The following is a 20,128-nucleotide window of genomic DNA, read 5'->3' as shown; positions in this document are numbered from 1 at the left end:
TTTAGTTTTGTTGATTGTTTCCTTTGACGTGCAAAAGCTTTATATGTTGATGTAGTCCCAAAAGTTTGTACCTGAAGAATATGAAAACACTAATTCAAAAAGATATATGCATCCCTAAGTTTATTGCAGCATTATTTACAATAGCAAAAATATGGAAGCAACCCAAGTGTCCAAATGTCCATTGATAGATAAATGGATAAAGCAGTTTTATATATATATGTATATATATAATTATATATTATATTATTTATAATAAAATACTATTGAGCCATAAAAAAGAATGAAATCTTGCCACTTGCAACAACATGGGTGGATCTAGAGAGTATAATGCTAAATGAAATAAGTCAGTCAGAGAATAATAAATACCATAAGATTTTACTCATGTGTGCAGTTTAAGAAAAAACAAATGAACCAAAAAAAAAAGAAAAAAAAGAGAGAGAGATCAAAAAAAAAAAAAAAAAACCAGACTCTTAAATATAGAGAACAGTCTGGTGGTTGCCAGAGGGAAGGTGGATGGGGAGGGGTGGATGAAATGGGTGATGGGGATTAAGGAACTCACTTACCATAATGAAGACTGAATAATGTATAGAGTTGTTGAATCACTATGTTGTACACCTAACACTAATATAACACTATATGTTAGTTATCCCAGAATTTAAAAATGAATAAATAAGTAAAAGAAAAAAACCCACTAGCAGGTCATGCTAGTCACTTATCTAAATCTTCCGGTGAATTTCCATTCATACTTGGCAACAAAACACAAAGCCTTGTGGAAGGGACCCCACCTACGTCTGTGTCTTTCTGCCTCCCTCGCTCCATCCACACTCAACCGTTTCTCCTTTTTCTGAAAAAGCCCGGCTTGTTCCCACCTTACAAGCCTTGCGTGCCCCTGGTTGGCTTTGTCTGGAATGTTCTGCCCTGTCACTGAAGATCCAGCTCCAGACCCCAACAACCCAGTCTGCACAGACCCACACCCTGTCACTCTTTTACATCACCATATTTTATTCTTTTCAGAAACTCGTCACTATCTGAAGGTAACACTTCCATGTATTGGGTTTTTTTCTAATGGTTTGTTTTGTCTAGTACCTGAAGCTAACCAAACTTCAGGGTTTAGGACACAGTCTTCCACATGCCTGGTCTGCCCAAGACTCCTGATGCCAACTGCAACTTCAGGGGCTTCCCCAAACCACTCAGAACTCACAGAAAACTATTATACTCACAGCCACATTTATTATAGGGAAAGGATACAAATCAGCAAAGTGTGACATTACACAGAGAGAATTGCCAACCAAGAAGACTTTCACGGGCCTCAATGTCCAGAGCTTTGTTGGATCTTCATTATTAAATTACTGCCCGCATAGCTGAACTCAGCCTGTGCCTCTCCACCTCCCCAGGGGTGGTGCTCATGTCACGTAGCCCAAGGGGCCCACTAAGACCCACCTTGTTAGCCTATAGTAACCTAGACTACCAGGCAGGGTCTGAGGGCCACGCCTCAGATATTCCCGTCACTCAGGATATTCCAAGGGTTTAGAGGTCAGCTTACTTTCCAGGAGCAAAGTCCAGACCTCTTTTGGGCAAGGCCAAACTGCTTAGTATGCATCTCTCATTTCTCTACTCTCCTACTAAAACATAAACTACAGGACTGTGGAGAGTAGACTATCTGTCTTGTGAAGTCTTGGCACAGAGAAGTGCCGTGTGTGTGTGTGTGTGTGTGTGTGTGTGTGTGTGTGTGTGGTTTGACTTGATCTATTTGAGATTACTACCAAGTTCGTTTCATTTAAAAGCCAAATAAATGGCTTTCAACTCATTCCATCAATCGTGACCAATTCACCCTTCCTCCCCAAATGACACCTTTCAAAAGTCCCAGAAGTAAGTGAAGGGGTTTCTGATGGAGGCCAAAACAATCTGCTACTACTGTCCCACCTGAGAAAGAAACAAATGAAAATGGAAAATTTGGTCAACGTACCAAAGGCTCATCTAGCTTCTGTCACCAGCCTTGAACACTTGTGCCGCAGGAGGAAGCCCATGAATCCTTTGTTAGGTCTTGCACACTGCAGGGAACACCGTATTTCCAGGTCCCGCTCCCTGAAGGGAGCGCTGGAGTAACCCAGACTTAACAGCGACTCTCAGGTTGCTTGTTAGTTGCTCATGGTTAGAGGGGAGATGATGAGTCTCTCCCCAGAGTGCAGCTCAGCTGTGTGCACATCAGACATCACGGGAAGCAGGCTTGAGTTCTGATGTTAGAGCTCTTTGGGGTTACAATATTTTCAGTGTTTACCCACCCAGGACCTTTCCCTAACATGTGGTCATAACCCAGGGAGTAGAAACAGTGGGTGGCTCCAGGCTTCCCTTCTTCGGTGGGTAAGAAGATGTCTCCCTTCCTCCTGTTTTTCCTGCCACCTGGGCTTCCACTAACACATTGGATGTGAACTAATAACCTCAATGGAAGAAATGTTCTTCTTCAGGAAGGTTCTTTGACTTCTTTGTAAGTCAGTAAAAGTAGAAGGTTATTGGGGAAGTTCACTACCAAATTTGACCACTACCACCCTGGTAAAACCAAAACATATTCTATTATACTTTCTTCCTGGGACAATAAGCAGACAGATACTTCCCCTTTCACTGTCTACATGAGATATGCAAGTGGGTCTTGCCAAAAGAGGATGTGTTCCTCGGTGATTTGAAAATTTAAAATTGCTAGCAATTTTTTAAATAATGAAAGGCATCCAAAATAGGCACATTTGTATATGTATGTGTACATAGTTACAAAATATTAGCATAGGTTATATTTGGGCAATGGGATACCAAGGGATGCTTCTTTTCTTAATTATATTCTCTCTACGACCTAAAGACTTTACAGCAAATATTTAGCACTTTATAATAAGGAAAAGGTGCTTCAGTGTTAAAACAAAAACAAAAACCCTGCAAGAATCTAGGGAGTGGACAGATAGATAAATGATCAGAAGGCTGGGGCACCTGGGTGGCTCAGTGGGTTAAGCCTCTGCCTTCGGCTCAGGTCATGGTCTCATGGTCCTGGGATCAAGCCCCGCATCAGGCTCTCTGCTCTGAGGGGAACCTGCTTCCCCCTCTCACTCTGCCTGCCTCTCTGCCTATTTGTGACCTCTGTCTGTCAAATAAATAAATAAAATCTTAAAAAAATAAAAACAAAAAAATGAATGATCAGAAGGCTCCACTCACAGAATTCTAACACCCTTGCATGGTTGAGACCCTCTCCTGTTTTTCTTAGATATTGATTCTTTTTTAATCTTCTTCCACACTTCTGCTCTCCCCCCATGAGAAACTGCTCTAATATATTCAACATGTATCCTTACATCTGGGTAGACACTTACAAAGTACATAGAGCTATTCCATGTCAATATATATTATTTATTTACATAAATGCTGTTACATATCCTATTTCCCCTAACAGACTCTAACCCCCACACAAGCAATGAGAGTTTATTTATATGTGTAGTCCTAAAGCAAAATATGGAGAAGAACAGCATAATAAATACTTTTTGGATTGAACTGAAATTTCACTATCTTCTTTTTTTTTTTTAAATCTCGCTTTTTCTATACCTCAGTAATACTTCCTTCTGGTTTCCCTCCTGCCTCTCAGTCTCCTTCCCAGACTCCTCCCTGTTCTCATCCCTAATTACAGGTACCACCTAAGGCCTAAGGTTTGGTGCCTGTCTCTCTCCTACTGTCCTTCTCCCTGACCCCCCACAATCAGTCTCATCCATGCCCATGACTTTCATGATCATTTGGGCATAGATATTTTCCAAACCTGTAACTCTAGTCTTCATTTCTTCACCAAGTTGTGGAGCTATGTGCACATCTGACAGATAATAGTCGTGCAAACCTCTCACACTCAACACGAAATCATACCTGTACTCACCCTCACCCCCACCAAAGCCCCTACTGTGTCCTTTGGCCCTCTCACAGCAACAGGGGTCTACAGTCTTCCAGTATCCCCTTCTCCTCTTTAATGGAATTCCCCCTTCTCCTTTGCTCTGTATATGGGATAACCAGATCCATTTCTACCTTATGGACAACACTACGGATTCACAGTGGGGGCATTGCTTGGTGCTGAGACTATAAGTGTGCACCTGAAGGATGAGTTTCTGAGTCTGAGGAGACAGACAACAGACAAATAAATAAGCATTGTGTTGCAAAGTGTGATCAAGACTATGAAGGAAATGAGTAGGGCGATGTGGATAACTGTGAGTCAGGAAGACATCTCTATAGGATGAGAAGGAGCCAAGAGGGTCTTCTCAAGACCCAAGAGAAGAGCAAACATTCCAGGTTCAAGGCTCAACAGATATCAAGGCTATCAGGAGAGAAAGAGCTTCACATGTCCAAATACCAGCAACGAGATCTTTGTATCGACCTTACTGAGGAGGAGTGACCATAACTGGATTAGGGTGAGGGGTGGCCGGAGGCCAGATCATGAAGGGGCTTGGAGACCATTCGAGCCATTCTGGTTTTATTCTAAGTGTGATGGTAAATCAAATGTTAGTATTGAAGCAGAGCAGGGATCTGGTCTGATTTATGCTTTTGAAATTTCACTGACACAGGAAGAATGAATTATGAAGAGGAGGGGGCAAGAGGAAGGGGCAAGAGGTAGGAAGACGAGCTCAAAGCTTCTGCACTAGACCAGGTAAGAGGCAGTAACAGCTCGAACTACAGAAAGACGGTGAGTGTGGTGAGAAATGGACCAATATGAGACATATGCTGGGGAGGAAGCCCGATAGAACTTGCTGATGGCTGGGATATGGAGATGAGGGAAAAGGAGGAATTAAGAATGACTCAGGGTTTCTGGTGTAAGCAACTAGGTGGTTGATGATGCCATTTCATGATTGGGGACATAAAAGGAGGAAAAGGGCCAGCTGGCAGTGGGTACAGCAGGGAATTAAGCGTTTTGTTTTAGACATGCTAAATTTAAGATGCCAATGAGACATCCTGGTAGAGATGTCAAGTTGACAGATAAAACAACCCGGGGCCCCACGGGGAGAACTCTGGATTGGAGATCCATTCAAAAGGCATCCTTGTAGAGATGGTACTTATGCCTTGGGAGAACATAGATGAAGGGAAGACAATCAATGAGATAGGAAGAGAGAGAGAGCAAGGAAAGGGAAGAGGAGAAGAGATGCCATAATCAGGTCCTTCATCTCTTGCAAGTCCTGTCTGCAAGGATGAGCCAGCAAAATTGCATGAGAAAGAGACCAGCGATATAGCAAAAAAATCCAGAAGATTTTTTTATGTATGGATGTTACAAAACTAAGAAAGTATGGTGTTTTGTGAAGAAGGGAAGGGGTCCAACGTGTCAGATATATATTGCTAAAGTACCAAGATAAGACAGAAACCCACCCATAGGGTTTAGGATAACAAAGATTAAAGAGTAACTCTGGCAAAGCAACACTGTGGGCCGGATTGGAGCAAACCGAATAGTAATCTGTAGGTGTCGGTGAAGGAATGGAAGCAGTAGGTTTAGACAATACTTTGGAGAAGCTTCACGGTAAATGAGTCTATAGGTGGGGAGAAATGTAGCATATATTGAAGCTTTGGGGAAGACGGGTAATAATAGCACATCCGTGTGCTGGTGGGAATGAATATGAAAAAGAGGAGGAGGGATGGTGCAGGAAAGAGAAGGAGTAATGAGGGAGAAAAAAACCTTTAAAGAGCAGAGGGGAAGTACTGACCTTTGATAAGGGGGACTTTCTGCATCCCCTGAGGAGGAAGGATGAACACAATGATACAGACACACGGGCGGTTGTAGACGTGGTGGTTCGTAGGAGAGGGAGCACTGCTCCAATAGTTTCCATTTTTCAATGAAGAGTGATGGGAGATGACCAGCTATAATGGAGAGTGGGAGAGGCGGAAAACATGGGGGATGGGCATTGAGACGCAAGCATGAAACCCCTGTTTGGTTTCTACCTCCTTTCCACTCCCAGCACAGCAGCCCTAGTTCAGATCCTCTTAATCTGCTCCTCTACCACCACAATGGCCTCCAAACAGATCTCCCTTGTCCGACACCCCCCACAATCGCGGCCCTTTACCTCTCCACCCTTCAGAGGGATCCCCCTGGACCACAAATCTGCTGTGCCACAGGAAGCTTCGGGAGGGGGCTTCATGGTGTCTTATACAATGCTCTACCTCCTTATTTGGGCACGTGGCACTCTCCATCTCTTGACCCAGCCTACTCTACGTGCTGGCTCCCAAGGCATTCCTTCCCTCCACCTTGGCAGAATCACTGTAGCTACTCCTTACTCTCCTCAAATGTTATGAAACCTCTCACTTTTAGGTCTTTGTTCAAGCTCTTCTTTCTACCTGGCCTGCCTTCCTCCCTCTTGCAGAATTCTATCTCTCAAGATCCAACTCAAATCTCACTTCTGTCAAGAAACTTACCAGATCCTTCCAGTAACATTAATTTCTCATCCCATAGCTCCTTATTCCTCTAAAACTTACTTAAAAAGATCAAAGTCTGTCTTGTATTATAAGCATGTATTTACACATGCGTATCTGTCTATCTGTGTGCTGGCTCCTGTCTTCAAGGAAGGAACAAAGGGAAGGAAAGAACAGGAGGGGCAAGAAGGAGAAGAGAGGGAAGGAAAGTGGACCTTGTTGGGAAAGAGGAAGGGTGCCTCTCGGACCCCTGTTGGTTCACCTCACAGGCTTGAATAAAACCGCTCAACAGTGCTCCCCAAGTGTGGTGAGAGCCTCAGCAAGCCCCCCCCCCCCCCCTTCTGTTCATTGACATGACTGCAGGCATCGGGCTGGCACATCCCTCCCCCCTCCCCTTGGGTTCCTCTCCCTCTGCCTTTACCTCCCCCCACCACCGTGCCTCCATCTTAGATGCCCAGTAATTGCACCAAATTTTAAGAAGCAGCTCCAGCTCTGAAAAGAGCAGTGGGAGGAATTGAGAGAAATAGGGCAGAGAAATGAAAATGTAATGTTGAAAAATTCATGCTAAAGGAAGCACGTGCTCCCCTCCCCTCCTCTGCATGCCATCTGATAAAATTCTGGCAGAGGCCTTGCTTTCCAGGCACATGCAGAGACCATGAGAGGCTGGGCCAAGTCTCTCGGAGGTGCGGGAGAAATCACTGGTGAGCGGCGAGCGTCCACGTGCGTGCTGGAGGAGGGCGGCAGCCGGCTTCTGGGGGCCTGGGCTGTTGACAGGGGTGGGGGCAGCGGGCGGACAGGGGTGGGAAGCATGTCCTCTCCCCCCTACATTCAGAGCTGCAGCTGCTAACACCAGCTCTCTGCTCTCCTGCAGAAGGAATCCTGAAAGACAGGCCCCGGGCAGGACCCCGGGCCAGCGCAGGTGGCTGGGCCCCGCTGCACTTGATCGAGCACTGTTTGTTCTGAGCCTGGGACAGCAGAGTTGAAGCGGCCCGGCTCCGGTTGCCTGAAAAAGTCCGATCTCGTTCCCAGCCCTGGTCTCTCACTCCTCTCCAAAAGCACTGCAGAGCTGCGGCCTGATTAATGCGGTGCGCTGATAGGGACAGGAGGTGGGCTCGCGATTTCCGGCAAGCGGCCCCTGCGCCCCTGCGGAGAGGCGGCTCCGGCTGCTCGACTGCGACCCCTGGCGGCCGGCGGAGAAACTCTTCGCAGAGCTTCCCAAGCAAACGGGCCGCTGGACAGAAAGCAAAGGGAGAGAGGATTTTGAAAGAAACTGGGGTAAGAAATATGCACCCCCAGATGGTGCAGGGCCAGGGGGTGGAGAATGAAAGGAAAGCCAGTTCTGCTTACTTATAGTCTAAACAAGAAGGAAGGGAACAATCTGTCGGAGATGTGGTGGGGGCCATTGGAGGGGAATGGGAGGGGAGAAGGTGGAAATTGAAAATCTGTTTATAGTTGGAATGGAATCTGTTTAATATGATGCTTACAGAAAATAAGACTTATAAGTTTTTCCCTGCTTTGAACTCTGCTTCCTTCTTCTTCATTTTAACCAGCAGTGGGCTCTGATCTGCTTTCCTCTTTCATCCTCCCAAACCGGCTGCCTTTTAGAGGAGGCACCTATCTATTCAGGGAAATGAAACACTTGGGCTTCCTCCAGGGCCTTCAGTGAGCCTGAGTCACAGGAGCCAATATAAAATGGGAGTTAAGAGCCTGGACACTTGAGGCACAGTGTAAATCCAGTATATGTCACTTACCAGCTGTGTGACCTTGAGCACTTAACTCAACCTCTCTGAACCTCTGTTTTCTCTTGTTTAGGAAACAGAGTGTATGCAAAATGCATCTCCAGGATTGTGGTGATGAAGATGCAGTAGTGTCCGAGGGGCTCTTGCCTTCCCCTCAGTCTCTAGGACAGAGAAACTGTCCGATGCTATTTGCATTCCCTTCCCTCGCAGGACTCCTTTGGGACATGACTGTGATACATGCAGTTCAGGAATGGGCCAAGTATCTGTGAATAACACAGGGATGAATCCTCCCTCACTCTCCCTGACTCCTTCCTTTTCCTTCCCATCAGTTCCCACAGCCCCTGCCTGAACATGCAGACGGACGAGGCAGCACCCACAAAATGGTGTGTGTGGGCATAAGTGGGTTTGGTGTACAAGGAGCTTCTGGGCATGGAGCTGATCCTAGCTTGGGATAGAGCCTGATGCTTTCAGTCAGTTCTTAAAGGCTGTGGATCAGTGTCCTTCTCCGTGGTGTTAGCACTGCAAACATTCAATGGTTTAGTATGCAATGTTCTCTGCTAGGGTTTGGCATGACAAACAGGTTCTCTGAGGGGCCCCTGCCACTAAGGAGCACTGTGTAGTTGGAAAGGTGTGATACACCCATAGGAAAACTGAATAATAAATAATGATGATCAATGGCATGTATGAAGGGTCAAAGGAGGAGCCCACTAACCCCCCAGGAAACCAGAGAATCAAAGTGGAGGACCCATGCGCTACAGAAAGTGTCCTGGTACTTTGATGAGTTGGGCAAGCTCTTCTCTTGAATTCAGGACGTATCACCAGAAAGGTGCATCCTAGGGTATGCCATCCACAGTGAGGAAGAACATGGGCGGGAAATCCAGTTTCTCCAACACTCCTGCAGATGCTGGCCATCTCTGGCTTCAGGACACTGGGGGCTTATCTCAGGCATGACTCTTCCAGAGACTCCACCACTGAAAGTGTGCCTGCTCCGTGCCATCGTCCGGAGGACAAAACTGAGTTGCAAATAAATTCCTACGCATGAGCAAGAGGAAGGAGGCTAGGCACATAGGTACACGTGATCCCTTATCTGTTCATTCATCAGCTCAGTTACATAACCTCCATCCTTCCATGTGTCCGTTCAGCCTTTTATGCACACACTAAGTATTCTATTTAGCGATCGTTTTATGCCCAGCCCTGGGTCCTGTGCTATGGGTAGAAAATAATGCTGCATTTCCTTTCCTTCTACCCTCATCAAGATCCTATATCCCGTGACTCATTTTTAAAGAATCTCCTCCTTTGTCCCACCATATCTGAGGGACCAGATGTCCTAGGAGAGTCCCGTGGCTCATGCCACTGCAGTAACAGGGCCCTAACAAACACAGATCCCACCACTCTGGTCAGCAAATCGCGTGTTGAATCGAACAGTTTAGATTTTACACATCCACCCACCCACTTCCAGAGGGGACGAGGAAGACCCGGACTCGGTGTGGGAGCCTCTCAGGATCAGAGAAACACATCAAGCCTGTGCCTCACGCCAGATCTCCGACGACTGACGCGCGAGCTGGCTTTAGCCCGTCCCTCACAAGTGTCTGCCTCCCTGGGCCGTTCACCTAAAATCGTTCCCGGAGCCTTTTCTCCTTGCTGGCTGCCTCTCTCTCCCACCCTCTGCCTTCATGGGATTTGTGACAATCCGTGCTCTTTAAAAAATTTGCTGGAGTGTATTTGTGTGTCTTTAGTGGTGGCAGAATGCTGTATAATTATCTCTCAATTCATCAGGCTCCTTAACAGGCAAATGCCTTTTTTTCCAATAAGTTTTTCTGGCTGAGGCACCGATAGGCCTTGTTGCTACGGAAACCAGAACGTTTCTTCCTCTATTTTAATAGTGTGTTGAAAGCTCTGCGTGTATGCGCATGCACACATATGGTAGCTGCTCGCTTTTACCGCTCTTTTCTCCTTTCCTGCCTCTGCAGACCTGTCTGGCATTTTCTCTGCATCGCATGTTTCAGAACCTTGCCCCCTCATCCACAGCCCCTGCTTGTCCCCTTCCTGCCTTTCACTGGGCCCCCACCTCTCCCTACCCTTCCATCTGGTGTTCTCAGCTGTTTAAAAAGAAATACCAGTTGGCTTGCCTGAAACCTAAGAGGGAGAGGGAAATAAAGGATAATTGTGGAAACAAAGCTTTGCAAAAGGCTTTGACCAACCAGGTGTTTCTTGCTGTTAAGACTCATGGCCTCACTTGGCCATCTTCCTAGAACGTGGGGCTTCTTCAGAGAAGGAGGGCAGGGGATGGAGGGAGCACAGCTCAGTGCAGGAGTGCGGGGAGACCACAGCCCAGCAGCACCATCTGCTGTCGCTGCTCCTGGGCACCGACAGACGTGCCTCCACCCAAGTCTCTGGGTTTGATTCAAGGACTATTGGATGAGAGGAGGACTCCATTGAAATGCATTTCTTTATTCATTAAGTGAACGAGCATTTACTCAATACTTAGCTTATGCCCGGCACTGTTCTAAGCATGGGGGATAGACTGATGGACCCTGTCCTCAAAAAGTAAGACGTGCTCACAGATAATTGTTAAGACAACACCATAAGTGATGGGAGGCGACGTCACTAGGGTTTGGGCTCTGGAATCAAACTCAAGTCTGAGCCCCAGGCCAGCATTTCCTCACTGTAGCCTTGGGTAAATGACTCACTTCTTTAAAGGCTCAGTTTCCTTATCTCTCAAAGTAACATCATAACAAAGTTGGCTCTGATGAGTAAATAAAATAACAAGTATTTATTAGAATATTGCCCTGACCACAGTCCATACTCAATAAATATTCATTGCCATTGTTGTCATTATTACGCCTGTCCGGATTATAAAAGGATCATGATAACAAGCAAGTGACTCCCAAGGGAGGCAAGGTGTCACGAAGAGGGGTTGGAGTGCACATTTCTAGGTGAGAAAGATGGGAGAACATTCTAGTCAGAGGGACGAGTGCTTGCAGAGGCATGAGGTGTGAACAGGGAGGGTCAGATATATGTGTGTGGGGACAGGGACACCATGCCACCGGCCTAGGTTGTGAGGACAGATCGTTACCCCGAGAGGATTAAACCTCCAATCAATCCCCTTAATGGAGTGGGCAGGAAGTTCTTAAGTCTTAAGAGAGGCACAAGCAGATAAACTGTTTAGAGAAGAGAGTTTTTCCTGGTGATACACAAAATCCCCAAATTAAAGAGCTCTTGAACCTTCCCTTGCTTTAAGAGTAATTGATACTGGCTGATTCCAGCCAGTTCCACACATCAGCTGACTCCCTGCTCCGTCTTGACCCATGCTTCCAGCGTATTCCAGGCTGCCCATACTTGGGCATCAGAATATAAAATGCCACACGGCCAGCAGGCAACCTTGAACTAGGCATTGAAGCAATGCAGGAGGGGTGAGGAGATGACCCCTGAGGTCTCTTCTAGCTCTTGACAACATGACTCTGAATTTGAAGACGTGGCTGGTTGGCGCTAGAAGTAGAGTGGTTGGCAAGGAAGGAAGAGATTGTGCGTGTAGAGGGGAGGGTGCCGGCTGGAGAGGCAGCAGAAATGAAGGGGCAGAATGTACACTGTAGAGAGGCCACCATGGTTTAGTGATTGAGCAGGGGCTGGAGAGGAGGAAGAAGGGCCAGAGATAACTCAGAAGCCACTTGTGTTGTTCTTGGAGGTTGGGAGAAACAGCAAGTCAAGAGTAGGGCTGGCTGCAGTGGGTTTGGCCTTCTTATAAAGGAAACAGCAGAACTATGGGATTTGCTTGGAGTCACATGGCATATCCACCCTCTACTCTCAACACTGAAGCAAGCACTGTGGAACTCTGCCATCTAAAAATTATGCCAAATTGTCTTTTACCTTTGGTTTAAAATGAGGCAATGGTACCTCAGAAAATAAGTGTCACCTTGGATTTCTAGAATCAAAAGCTGAACAAAGGTAATAAGGCAGTGAACAAAACTCATGTGACACAGTGTCCCAGGTCCTGTCCACTCCACAACTACTTGCCCATAACAGAAGTCTGTAAAGGTTATGGTGAATTTTTATATTTTGGGATGTTTGTTTTCTCTTAAGAACTCATAAGGAAGATTTTTTTTCCATTGGTCAATTCGTATTTTGCATTCCTTCAAACCCATTAGAGTGGATTTCTTCTGTACTTAGGAAAAAAGACAAGTATACACACATTTTTAATAGTTTGATGAAGCTTCAAGATACATAATATATTTTTTAATGTAAGAAAAGTTTAGAAGGAAATGGGGAAAACCATGGAAACTACTATGTGCGAGGCACTAGGTGAAGCTCTCCATTTGTATTATCCTGTTTGGACCTCACAACATTGAGATATATAGGTAAATAGATAAACTATTGAGATAAATACTCTTAAACTCTTTTACACACTAAGGAATTGAAGTCAGTTGGAAAAATCATCAAAAGTTACATATCTAATCAGTGGTGAACTGAATAGTCAGTCACAACATGTTTGCCTGACTTCAAAGCCTCCAGGAGGCCCACCACTTAGACGAATAATAGAAGAAGGATAAGAGAGTTGTTGGTCAATAACAAGATTGACCTTTGACACAAATTCACCAAAGTTAACACTTTTATGTCCTGGGTCCCAACTCCTCAGAATCTGGTCGGTCACTGAGCTAGTTTATCATGTCCCCTCCTCCTCCAAATTTCCCCAGACTCCAAAATTACTTTTCCCTCTTCATCTGACTCATCTGAACTCCAGTTTCCTGTCCACTAAGAGCTCTGAATCCCAGTTCTTAAAAAGTAAGCAACCTGATTTAACTGATGTAAGAGCATGAGAATCTGTTGGCTGTATTTTTACTTTCCTAGCCCTATTCATATCATAAAATCTGATGGAACCAAATGACTGACTCACAGATGAAGTGAAAGACAGTGACAAAGAACAAAATGGTGAATTTCAGTTTGAGGAAAAGGAGATATCTGGGGCCCCGTGAGGTTTTTTTAAACAGCTCTATTGCCCTATTACTGACACCCATTAAACCACTTCTGCTTAAGGTACACAATTTGATAGGCTCGGGCATATGTAGCAACTTGTGAACCATCACCACACTCAAGATAATAAACTTGTTTGTCACACCCAGAAGGTTCCTCCTGTGGGGCAAGTGAGTTTTTGATTCCTTTAAATTGGATCAGCTCCTACACAAGGTAGCTTTATAGGAAAAAATGCCTCTGATAACCATAACAGAGCTCAATGACATTTTTGTGAACTAAATGTAGCATTACAACCGAGTGCTTATTAAGCCTGTTCACAATTCTGGAAATAATTTAGGGGTGGGGGGAAGGCTGTGGACCTATTTGCAAATAAAAATCATAGGAGGACGATAATGCCCTGAAAACCACAATGCACCCAATAGCATATTCAAGACAAGTCCTGGTTAGGAAAATACATTTGTACTCAACATGGGTTAATTGCACACTGGAAAACTCCAGCAGAGGTGAGTCCACTGTCCAGGCGCCATGGACCACACTGCAGATGTCAAGCTCATATCCAGTGGGGCCGGAAGGTCAGAGCTGTGGAGGCTTCCTATTCCAGACAACTGTACCGATAGCTCAAATTTGGGATTTTTGGGGGGAAAATTAAAGTCAAGCCTGGGAAAGGACCTACCGCCAGACTGTCAGTTCCTTAAGTACAGGAAACACGTTCATTTATTTTTGGTATTTTTAATAACCTATATTTCATAGCACAGGCCTGGAAGTGTTTGTTGGAAAGAGAGGCTGAACCATTAATTGGGATACCTATTCAAAATGAAATGGTCTCTGGTTTCACAAACAAGTGGGTCAATGTGCCTAGTCACAGAAATTTCACACCTCCGGAGGTGCGGGGGCAAAGAAACTGCTTGAGAGAAAGGTTCTCACTAGGATCTCTTGGTGTTCTGTGGGCTTCGTATACTGAACTCCCAGGGCAAGGTTATGCATCAGTGCGGGAGAGAGCCAGGTGCACAAGCAAGGTGGCAGGGTCTACACAAGGGGGAAAACACACAGCACAACAACAGGCAGGTGCAGCATCTAACCTGTCTTAGGGACTCAAGGAGGACCCCCACCCCACCCAAGGCTCTGGCCTCCAAGCCTCATCCCAGTTACCTGAAAGAGTGTTCTTTCCAACCTGGTTGTTACATAATCTTGTATAATACCAAGCTCTACCATTTAGCTTCCTCATCTATAATAATAGATTCCTTTCAGAAATGAATAACTGATTTTGGAAAAAACAATCTTATTCTGGAGTAAAGTCACACATTAAATATATGCCTGGTGAATAACAACATGAGACATGGGCCTCTGAGCCTAAAGAGGTATGGGATTGTAAGAGTTTCTCAGGAAAATATTTCTGTGTCAAGTTCTGGTGCTTATCAGAGCACTAACATCTGTCTTAAAATATGTTCAGAAAGTGCTTTGTGGAGAAGAAAAAAAGTACAACAGAAAGAAGAAAGTAGGATGGTAACGAGGGAGAGAGAATAAAGAATAAAAATGGTGGGTAGAGCCCAGATGAGAAGGAAACCTTGAGAGAGAAGAAAGTAGGTTGGAGGATAAGGATGAGAAGAAGAGGCCAGAAAAAGGCTAAAAACTGGAGCATAAAAAAGCCAGTGGAGAAGTAAAGAGACAATGAATGTAAAAGGAAGGAACTACATTACTGAACATACATTGGGAGAAAAACAAGACAAAGAACAAAGGAGGTGAGGGTTCGATCATGCAGATGATGGGGAAATGGGTGCCCAAGCAGCCTGGCCCTTCACATTGCTCAGGGAGCCATTTACTGCCGCTAAATGGAAGCATAGAGCTTGGAAGACAAAAGAGTTCTGGAAGGTTTGGGGTAACATCAGTGCCATCCAGAGCCAGTGTCTCCCTCCCATTTGAATATTTCTGAGGGTGAACTGGAGGCAACCACTTGTGTCCCAAGAGCCTCCACGAGCCATGTTTGTAAGAACACCCTTCTCCATCCTTTACCAATTCCCAGCATGTCCCCTGGTATTTAAGACCAGATGGCCAAGATATGACAGAGACTTCCAGAAGTCTTCAGGGCCTGGCCCCTTGACAATGCAATGAGATCTCCGCGCTGGCAGATTTTGTTCCATACATTCAAGCCTTTCTCTGGAACAAGTGCCTAACGAGGACTTTTCAAGTGTCCCTATGATAGGAGGACTGCCTAACTTTATTATAAAATATCTTCTAGCTACTCAAATCTTAAAATAGTGAATGTGGGGTGCCTGGGTGGCTCAGTGGGTTAAATCCTCTGCCTTGGGCTCAGGTCATGATCCCAGAGTCCTAGGATCAAGTCCCACATCAGACTCTCCGCTCAGCAGGGAGCCTGCTTCCTCCTGCCTGCCTCTGTGCCTGTCTCTCTGCCTGCCGACTTGTAATCTCTATCTGTCAAATAAATAAATTAAATCTTTTTTAAAAATAGTGAATGTTCCTCTTAAGAGTCTGTTTAATTTTTTTTCATTTACTATTTCCTATTTTCTGTTAGAAGACATGAAAAGCATTCCCTGAATTATGCTGGGGTTTGCTTGAGAATGCTTGTGCTGATGCAGGCATCATGCTCACCACAGCAGAATTTGTATCCTTAAGTCATCAGTACAGACAAGAAACTAAAATCAAGAAGCGAACGATATGCCTATGTTTGAGCAGGGAGCTAATGTGACCATCACAATTAAATGGAGCACACTAATAGAATTAACCAAATTTACCAGCTATTATGAGGTCATTGTTGATCAAATCCAAGAGTCTCATGGGAGAACTCAAGGGCTCCAGTCCCTCTCACTCCACCTCTAGGGAGGATGGTAAACATCAAAGATAATATTACATTCTTGAGATCACATCATGTCGGTCAGCCCACCAGGAAATGGAGCTGTCCTGAGAGCAAAGGGGATACTATATCACCTCAGTTCATCCATTTTTTGTTTTATCTCTTCCTCAGGGTGACCAAGATAATACCCAGAGCTCCCTTCTCTCTAGAATTATCTAGCCTTTGAAAGACCAGATGATATATAGGGGACCTCAGAGACACGGAGAAACTCCAACTGAAGAAAGAACCAGAATGGCCTGGGTAGGCAGAGATAGGAGAGGTGAGAGCCAGGCTGATCTCCCCCATAAGCCCTTAACAGGGTGCTATTCTTTATGGTGCCTTAAGAGTCTCTTGGGGGATATTTTCCTTGGGCAGGATGATGGTAACTCTTGGAGTCATGGTAACTCGGGCTTCGCCTGTTGGATTGACTTCGTCTTAATCCTGTTTGCTCAGCAAGAGTGCATGAGAAGCCAGGATCAAGCAGACCAGGATATAGACTTCCAAGTTCCTTTCAACTATAAGAATCTATGAATGGGGAGGATGGACACTTAAACTCTTCCCTGGCTGTGAGGAAACAGAAGAGCAAAGAGCATTAACTCAGAAAAAAAACAAGGCACAAGTTAAAGCCTGAATCTATCATAATTCCATGGCTAAAGTTAAGAGTTTATTGAATGCCTTCTAGGTCCTTTTTAAATAGTTTATTGAGTGTCTAAGTACTTTATTTTTTCAAAGATTTTTTATTTATTTATTTATTTATTTATTTGACAGAGAGAGAGCCAGAGAGGGAACACAAGCAGGGGGAGTGGGAGAGGAAGAAGCAGGGCTCCCGCAGAGCAGAGAGCCTGATGAGGGCCTCAATCCCTAGACCCTGGGATCATGACCTGAGCCAAAGGCAGACGCTTAATGACTGAGTCACCCAGACTCCCCCCCCCACACACACATATATATATAGTATTATTTAGTATTTACCAAAACTCTATAATAAAGATATTATTATACTCAATTTACAGGTAAAGAAACTGAGGCACAGGGGATTTAAAGAGACTATCCAAGGTCTTATAACCAGTAGGCAGTTGAGCTGGGTTGGCTTGACTTCTGAGCCCATCACTACCACACTGCCTCTCTTGGAGACTCTCCATGTAATATGATTGAGCCTATCACTTAAGTCCCAGAGCATCTCTCCTACCGCCGTGGACAGCTGCACACACTTCTGACTCTCACTTCGGGAATTTCTCCCAGTCAGGTGCATGCTGGCTGGCCAAACAAGACATGATTGGGAATAATTGTGACATGATATGGTCTGGAATGAAGAGCAGATGGGGCTTGAGCCCATGGAAGCCCTCTGGGGTCTGATTTCAAGGGAAGGAGACATGGCCATCTTAATGATTTCCAGCATGTTTTGGCAAGAGGAGTTAGACAGGAAGGGTGACAGCCATGGCTGATATAGTCAGCAACAGCTAAAACTGAAAATTATCTCCTGCTTATAATTTTAAGTCATCATTCTCAACATGGCTGGAATGGAACCTAGAGGGGTTATATGGGGGGGGGGGGGGAGGCAGAAAGGCAAGGCCACAGGGGCCATCTCTTTGGAAAATTTCTAAGTGGGGCCGAGACAGACCCACAGCATTTCAGACCTTGCAGCAGTGGGTGGACTGGAGGGGAGAGGACAATGGTGTGATGAAAGAGCTTCTGGAGGGGGGGATCTTCAGACAGCCTGACCCCAATCTCAGTTCTACCCCTAATTATGGCTCTGGACCATGGAGAAATCACTTTGAGTCTTGAGTGGGAGTTAAGGCTCTTGCAATTCCAAAATATTCTGATTTTACCCCGAGCCTATTAAATAATCCATATAGAGGTATCTTCTCTAAGGCAATTAAAAAAATTCCTCTTATTAGAAATGGAGCAATGCAGGGGTTCAGTCCAAAGACAGGCATAGACTAGTGTCGTTTGCCATCCTGAGGACATAAAGGAATGGGTCTCTTTCTTTCTTTCTTTCTCCTGCATGTCAGTCAGCATGACCTTGGCTGCAAGTAAGAAAATACCAATTCAACTGACTTAAACCATATGGAAATGTATTTTGTAAAAAGTCCAGAAGTAGGCTAGCTCCAGAGTTAGCTCATCCTCAAAAATCCAGCTTCTTTCCATCTCTCCCCTCTGCCATCCTCTGAGGACAGCTTTGTTCTCAGAAAGAGGTTTTCCACAAGGTTACAAAAGATGGCCACTATATTTCCAGGTGTCATTGTCAGACACGATAATATCTAGTAGAAGAAAGAGTCAGTCTTTTCCCACACATCACTTTTTTTAAGGGGGGGGGACCCATTTTCCAGAAGTCCTCTTATACCTCATTATCCAGAATTAGTTCTTATGCTGAATCACAGTCCATCACGGGCAAGGGGAGTGGTACCACCATTGACTGACTCTGACCATTCGGGATTAACAGAGAGACTTAGGGAGAGGCAGAACCTGGAACAAAATCAGAGCTCCAAGAGCAGGAAAGAGTTGGAAGTAACTATGAAGTTGGTAATTGTGGCAAAGACAACTATTTGATTTCCAGCACTAATTTCCCCTTCTTCCTTAACAGCATAAATCCTGCTATTTAATTGGGTGATTTGCCATCCAGAATAAAGACTGCAGTTGTCAGCTTTCTGTTTTCACCACTATGTACGGACATGTCATTAAATTCTGGTCACTGAGCGATAAGCTGAGGGGCTGTGTGGAACTTTGGAAATGTTACTTCAGTGGAGCTAACTCAGCTTGGAGATCTGCCAACTGTATTCTGCTTTCCTCCTTCAAGCCTGCAACTCAGATGTTATGGCTGGATCTCCGTCAGCCATCTTGGATCCTGGGTCCACCTAGAGGATGGAAACAACATCCTAGAGTATAGTAAAGCAGAAAGACAGAAGGAGTCAAGATGATTGGTGATCCCGGAGCCATCATACCTGCCTCAGACAACCTATTGCCAGACTTATGTGAAAGAATAAACACGTGAATGCATAAGCCTTTGCCTTATCCGTTGCTTACCTCCAGTACAATTCTTAACTGACGCTACACCTCAGGAGTTAAATTATGTAGGTTAACTGAACTTATTCTCTCAATCTGGAATGCATGAAAGACATGGGCAGTGAGAAATTCTGGAATAAAACGGATGTGGGTACAAATTCTGGCTTTATCTCTTACAACCTGTGTGACCACCAGTGAGTAACTTCACTTCTCTGAGCTTACTTCCACCATCAGTAAAATAATGCTGCCTCTTCTTACTGGTCATGACAGTTGAATAAGAAAACATTTGCAAAGCCCTTTGTGTGGCAATTGCATATAACAAATGCACAGTAAGTGGTCTTAAATGTTTCGGAAAACAGTCACACGCTTTGAAGGACTTAGAAATCACAAAGCCCAAACCTCTCAGTTTTATAGAAGAAGAAACTGAGCACCAGAGAGGTGAAATCAGATCGCCAAAGGGTCTCTGAAGTCCCCCATTGGAAGGCACAGTTGTCATGCCTATTCACAAAGGATACTTTCATCATTCTATGCCCCGCGTGGCATCTACTTTGCTCATGGCCTTGGCTCTCCAGGACTTCCCTTGTGGACACACTGCCCAGCCCCTGATGAAGGACAGAGGCTCAGCCCTAAGCATCAGCACCAAGATGGTGTTCTTTTCCTGCACTGATATCATCAGTCACATCATGTGGTACTACTTTAATTGCTGTCCTATTTTTGGAAAAATAGATGGCTAAACATAAGCCATTTTTTTCTTAGCATTTTTTTGGTTACTGAAGCAAAGTACTCAGTAAATAAGGACTGATTTGCATGACATTTTGCATGAATAGCAATGTTGAATGAACAAGGTAACAGATTTTGAACTTTTGTAGACATTCTATTCAATTTTAAAATGATTTTTTGTTGTTGTTGTTAATTCCCAGTAGATTTCCACTGACATTAAAATCGCCCACAATTTGGGAGGCCTCTGGTGGCTACAATGGGAAAATACAAAAGCAATTATAAGCCTGTGTGTGTTTGTTTAGCTAGGTGAGGTATGCCTTTATTTGTGCATGTTGGGCTCTGCAGATTTTCCAGGCATGGGGACCCTGGCTCTACTCTAAACCCCAGATAGCTTCTGCATTTTAGACATCATCAGGGTCTTGCTGCGAGCCAAAGAGGACTCAGGCTGTGC

General features: G+C 45.0%; 1 long non-coding RNA gene across 1 annotated transcript; it reads left to right on the top strand.

Annotated features, from left to right (window-relative positions):
• The first annotated feature begins 7,031 nt into the window (after positions 1-7,031).
• On the top strand, positions 7,032-19,114 carry LOC123947561. Its single transcript, XR_006819765.1, has 3 exons — positions 7,032-7,103; positions 7,274-7,677; positions 18,539-19,114. It is a non-coding gene; the product is annotated as an uncharacterized LOC123947561 (long non-coding RNA).
• The last annotated feature ends 1,014 nt before the right edge of the window (positions 19,115-20,128 follow it).

The sequence above is a fragment of the Meles meles genome, chromosome 7 (assembly GCF_922984935.1).
Source record: "Meles meles chromosome 7, mMelMel3.1 paternal haplotype, whole genome shotgun sequence".
Lineage (NCBI taxonomy): Eukaryota > Metazoa > Chordata > Mammalia > Carnivora > Mustelidae > Meles > Meles meles.
This window is presented reverse-complemented; position numbering and strand designations above follow the sequence as displayed.